Below are 6,396 nucleotides of genomic sequence, written 5' to 3' on the forward strand. Positions count from 1 at the left end.
GGCTTGACTTTGAGACCCTGCTATGAGCTTAACATAGAATTGATTCATGCCAGATGGAGGTGGTTCACGCCTTTAAACCCAGCACTCAGGGGGCAGAGGCAGGCAGACCTCTGTGAGTTCGAGGTCAGCCTGGTCTACAGATCGAGTTCCAGAACAGCCAGGGCTACACAGAGAAAACCTGTCTCAGAAAACCAAAGACTAAACTAAACCAAAAAGCCCCTTATTGATTAATAAATTTAGTTAGTTTGAATTAGTTAACCAATATGAGTGTTTTTTGAGAATAAGTAAGAAACAGCACTAATTTAAATAATTGCTTATTATGAAACGTGAGATGGCCAGAAGGAAGGAGGTCAGCACTTAATTGCTGGGCTTGGCTTCCAGACATGTGCCTTGGGGCCCTGTGTGATAGCATTTGGGAGAGCGCTTTCTACAAAAGCAAAATTCTTCTCGGAGATTTATCTCAGGGGTCACAAAGATAGAGGCAGGTAGTGTGGCTGGAAGAACGTTATTTATCTCGTTTTGTAGACCAGGCTGGCCTCAGACTCACAGAGATCCATCTGCCTCTGCCTCTCGAGTGCTGGGATTAAGTATGTCTGCCACTGCGTTCAGCATGTACGGCAAATGCTGTATCACTGAGCCCCATGCTCGGCTCTGAGATACCAGCCTTAGAGGGTGGCTTGTGTTGATTAAGGAGTTGGCATAGATGTAGCGCCTGTCCCTCAAGGAAGCTCTGCGGTGTGGTAGAAACATGCATGGCTTTGTGGGCTCAGCAGCTGTATCTATACAGCACAGCATTCAACAGGAGAGAAACATACTTCTCATGGAGGCACAAGGGAATTCAGGAACTCAGCAGGAACCGAAGCAGAGACTGCATGAGGTGCACGGGGGTGGGGGCGTGGGGGCGTGGGGGGGTGGGGGGGTGGGGGGGTGGGGGGGTGGGGGGGTGGGGGGGTGGGGGGGTGGGGGGGTGGGAGTGCTGCTTACTAGTTTGCTCCACATGGCTTGCTTAGCCTGCTTTTTATACAGCTCAGGACCACCTGCCCAGCAGGCGTTAACAAAGAACCAGAGAGGTACAATGGGCTGAAATGGGCCTCCAAGTGCCTTGCAGAAAATCCCAGTCCCCAGTACATTTTGACCAAAACTGCATTTGCACTCAGGACCTTGAAAGAAGTGACTAGGGTTTTATAAGGTCATAAGGCCCCATATTCAGAGTATATCAGTATTTATGAAGAGAGGGTAAGGTTGGGGGTATAGCTTACACAAAGCTCTGGGTTTGATATCACAAAGAGAAAAAACAAGGCAGATGTAAGATACCTCCCCACAAGTCGTTGGTAAGAGAGGTCCAAAGAGTTCCCCCAACAATACAGACAATGGTCATTGCTCCTGATTGTCTACCAGAACTTGGCCAGCAGAAGACCCTATTGTTGAAGATTACACACACTTTGTATCGCTAGGGATAGCTTCCAAGTCAGAGGACAAAGGCCTGGAAACAGTGTTCTACATGTTGATGTGCTGGAGACACAACTAATAGCTGGTGACAGGTCAAGTATGGTCACACTCTCCCAAAGGAGGATTTCTCAATAGTGACCCTTTGACCTCCTTGCTGTGGGGGTGGGGGTGTGTTGTTTGGCCCAGTCTGAGTTTTAGCAGCAATCCCAGATTGCAACCACTAGGTGGCAGTAGTGTCCACTCCAGATTAAGTTGCTATACTCTAATGTTTCTAGAAACTACATTATCATCTCTTGGAGTGTCTGGGACAAAAATTGTCCCCTTCGGTATCTTTGTGCAACTTTGAGCTCTAGACCTACAGCAATCTCTTCTTGTTTCCAAGTTTGAAATAATTTTCATGACATTGTCCAAATCCCTTCAAACATCCCTTGGTGTGTGTATGTATTGAATTAGGGTCTTGATAGGAAGCCCAGGCTGGCTTGGAATCCCCCCCATTCTCTTGCCTCCAGCTCCCGAGTGCTGGAGTTATATATAGGCTTGTGCCTGCATACCTGGTTCTATTTCTCATTTCTCAGAGTTTCAGTTTCCTCCCTGTCAAATAGAGCGAATGCCTCAGGGCTTTACATAAAGACGGAATGAATGTGAGACATGTGAATCCTCAAGTGTGGGTCACATACATGGTCAGGTGGCTGGTCTTGGTGGCATTTAAGAGGCACAGTTCTATACCTGTGCACAGAAAGCACTCTTCGGGTTTCTTCAGATTGGCAGGTGCAGACTTCAGGCTGGGGCAGATCACTGAGAAGCCAGTGGTCCACAGCTGGAAGTAGGCATTCATTGGACCAGACATGGACGGGGTGGTCTTGACCATAGCCCTTCCCCCACCCTCGGTAATCACTGAATGATGTATCGCCTTCTCTTCTAGATGTAACTAGACTACTCCCCGATCGATTTTCCATGTTGGTGACTCTGGGGTATGCTAGTCTTTAATGCTGTGCAGATGGGGCTCACATGGTAGGGGTCTGAGTTGTCTGGCCAGAACTCAGAAGGAAACGGATCTTCCAACAACCGTATGCACATGTTTGGGGGCGGACCTTCTTGCTCCAATGGTTGTAGCCTCTGACTGACAGCTAACTGCAGGTTAGCAGAGAGCATGGCCCAGAGCCTCAGAGGTTCCTTTTTCTTAGGACCTTCGGTTGTGAATGTAGGATAGAGAATGTTCACACTGGGTGCAACGCTTTATAAATACTCTCAGTTCTTCTAACAGTCACAGTGAGGTCAGTATCGCCCCCATTTTAGAGTCAGGCCCGGAGGCAAATTCCCTCGCCCCAATCTTCCAGTTAGTAAGCATGTACCTGAGCTAGGACACAAACTTGGGTCTACCTGTCCTTTGCTCTTTCCTGGAGGGGTTTGGGAAACACCAAGAGCTGTGTCTTAGGGTTTCTATTGCTGGAAGAGGTACCATGACCACAGCAACTCTTATAAAGGAAACTGTGTAGTCGGGGCTGGCTTACAGGTTCAGAGGGTCAGTCCATGGTGGGAAGGTACAGCAGTGTGCAGGCAGACTCGGGCTGGAGAAGCGTACAGTTTTATTTTACATCCAGATTGGCAGGCAACAGGAAGAGCTTGAATCACACTTCCTCCCACAAGGCCACACCCCCTAATGTTGCCCACTCCCTATGGACCTAGGGAGGTCATTTTTATTCAAACCACCACAAAGCCATATTAGTCTGTTTTCTGTTAATTTTTCTGCGATAAATAGAAACTAAAATCAATTTTGGGGAGGGAAGTGTTTATTTCACCCTACATTCCTAGTCAGAGTCTGTCATCGAGGAAAGTCGGGGGTCGAGTAGGAACTGAAACAGGGGCCACTGAAGAGGACTGCTTACTGCCTTGTTCCTCTTGGCTTTTTATTTTAAATACAACTCAGGACTATTTGCCCAAGGTTAGCACCTCCCACTATGGGCTAGACCCTCCTACATCAATCATTAATCAAGAATATCCCCTAAAGACTTATCCAATCTGATGGAAGAATCTTCTTTTTCTTTAAAGTTTTATTTATTATTATATGTATATGAGTCCACTGTAGCTGTCTTCAGACGCACCAGAAGAGGGCATCAGATCTCTTTACAGATGGTTGTGAGCCACCATATGGTTGCTGGGATTTGAACTCAGGACCTCTAGAAGAGCAGTCAGTGCTCTTAACCGCTGAGCCATCCTTCCAGCCCAGAAGCATTTTCTCAGTTGAAGTTTCCTCTTCCCCGATGATCCTTGGCCATTCCAAGCTGACACACTCAGCTAGCACAGCACACCTTTCCGTTCCTGACTTAGCCCTCTAAGTCATTGGAAGTAGTGACCAGTGCTGATCTGCTTGGCCCCAGGCCACAGGACTCTGTCTCCCTTGCTGTGATCTTTTCAGCCCTGGAAGGAGAGTCAGGCAGTGACTGCAGCCTCCTAGTTCCCCTCCTCTCTGCTATTCTTCACATCTAGATCTGATCTCTTATTCCTGGACTGTTTTGCTCTATTTTATAGGGGACTCTCATCCTTGCCAAGTACACTCCCAAACTCCCTTGAGTTTGTCCTGACGTTTCTTTGAGAGAGGGCGGGAGCGACGTGGGTGGACTGTGATGTTAGATGAGGATGCTGGATGAGGATTACAGTACATTAATTACAATAACAGACTCTGGAGCCTGGAGGGCAGTGATGTGTAGGAGAGAAGGCTGGCTATTCCCCCTCTTTCTTGTCTTACACCATCCCATACAGGTAGCATTCGTAGTAGTGACTGGGTTTCCCCCGTGGTTCCCCTTCTGACTGGACAAGCCGTCTGATTTTAGCCGCAGTTCCCATGCTTTGATAATCTCTCCCTCACCTTGCTGAGGTCTCTGGCTATACCAGGCAGAATGGCTTTTGCTTCATTTATCTTTTATGAGCCTCCACACTTTCTTCTTTCACATCAAGCATGGATGTGGTGAAATCTCTGTATAGATCCCCACCACAATTGTCTTCCAGGCTGGACCACACAGGCTACCTGTGCCTCTATCCTGGACTTTGTAGTCATCTTAAGTTTTTCTTCCAGAGCTACCATCAACTACAGGAGTGTCTGTTTATAATCTGCCCTCTGGTTTTAGTCTCTATCCTGTGACCTCCTCACTGGTCTTCTTTCTTCTTGCTCAGGTTTGCCTTTCTATCCACCCCACCCCACCCTAGTCCAGCTACCTAACCATCCACAGGTAGGTTCAGTGTCTACAGATCCCGGCCTCACGGTTGCTGAAGATACCTTGAGTAAGGATGCTAGTCAACATGTTCTTGTGGAGTTTATTGTCTTGCAAAGGAAGGAGAGAACTTTTTTTAAAAATTAATCATTCCATTCATTTACATCTCAAATGATATCCCACTTCCTGGATCCCCTCCACAAAACTCCCATCCCACATCCGCTCTCTCCTCCCTCCCCTTTGCCTCTATGAGGGTGCTCCCCCACCTACCCACCCTCTCCCATCCCACCGCTCCAGCATCCCTCTATGCTGGGGCATCAAACCTCTACAGGACCAAGAGCCCCCTCTCCCATTGATGTCAGATAAGGCCATCCTCCGTTACATATGTATCTGGAGCCATGGATCCCTCCCTGTACACTCCTTGGTTGGTGGTCTAGTCCCTGGGAGCACTGAGCGGTCCGGCCAGCTGATGTTGTTCTTTCTATGGAGTTGCAATCACCCTCAGTTCCTCCAGTCCTTCCACCAGCTCCCCCACGGGGACCCCGGTGGGAGTGCTGTGAAAGGAATAATCACAGGACTGGCCCCGCCTTAATCTGAGGTGTGACGAAGGCACAGAGCTTGGCAAAGGAGAGTAGAGAGGAGGAGCCAAACAGGTAGAGGCGACTGAATGAACTGAGGGCATGACCTATCCAAGGTAGGGCTGAGGAGAAGGTTTTTATTACAGGTATGAGGGAGAGTACAGCAAGAGACAGCTAGAAGAGTCCAGACTGAACTTGAGCATGAGAGGAGAGTCAAAGGAACCCAGACAGGAACAGTCGGGTTGATTATATAGCAGAGAGAGGCTGCGGGGAGGGAAGCTGGGGAGGGCTACGGTAGGGGGTGGGGTGAGAAGAGCTGGGAGGAGCCAGGAGCCAGAGTGGGCACCCTGCTCCGTCTTTGATATGCTCACACCACGGTTTTCTCTGAGCTTCTTTGGGACATGACAGGTACAACCTGGTGGACATGTAAGAAGTCACGAAAGGAAGACCCCAGACTCGGTATGCAAAGACAAAGAGTGTTTATCTGCAGAAACAGCCAGCATTCGGGGTCAATCAGTTTTTGAAATGGCGACCACAGGGCTGGAGAGATGGCTCAGCGGTTAAGAGCACTGTCTGCTCTTCCAAAGGACCCGAGTTCAATTCCCAGCAACCACATGGTGGCTCACAACCATCTGTAATGGGATCTGGTGCCCTCTTCTGGTCTGCAGGTGTACATGCAGGTGGAACACTGTATACATAATAAATGAATTAATTAAAAAAAAATGTCCACCACCACACCTGGCTTAAAAAAAAAAAAAAAGAAATGGTGACCACAGACAAAGATGTGCAGGCCTTCTTATAGGGAACTGGGGAACTCTCTAGAAGGATTGGGTAATCTAAAACCTCACTGATGGATGCTAGGGAGGTCAGTGGTCTGCTTGCCTGTGTCATAAACAATTACCCACAGGATGGGATAGGGCTGCCCGGTGCAGATGGCCCTTCCTGAGAGAAGACATTTCCCCATTTTTTATTGGCTATCATTTATTTACATTTCAAATGTGATCCCCTTTCCTCGTTTCCCATCCATAAACCCCCTATCCCATCCCCTCCCCCTTCTTCTAGGAGGCTGTTCCCCCATCCACCCACCCACCCCTTCCCACCTCCCTGCCCTGGCATTCCCCTACACTGGGGGAGTCGAACCTAGGCAGGGCCAAGGGCTT

This window comes from Rattus norvegicus, chromosome 1, assembly GCF_021556685.1.
Source record: "Rattus norvegicus strain SHRSP/BbbUtx chromosome 1, alternate assembly SHRSP_T2T, whole genome shotgun sequence".
Taxonomy (NCBI): Eukaryota; Metazoa; Chordata; class Mammalia; order Rodentia; family Muridae; genus Rattus; species Rattus norvegicus.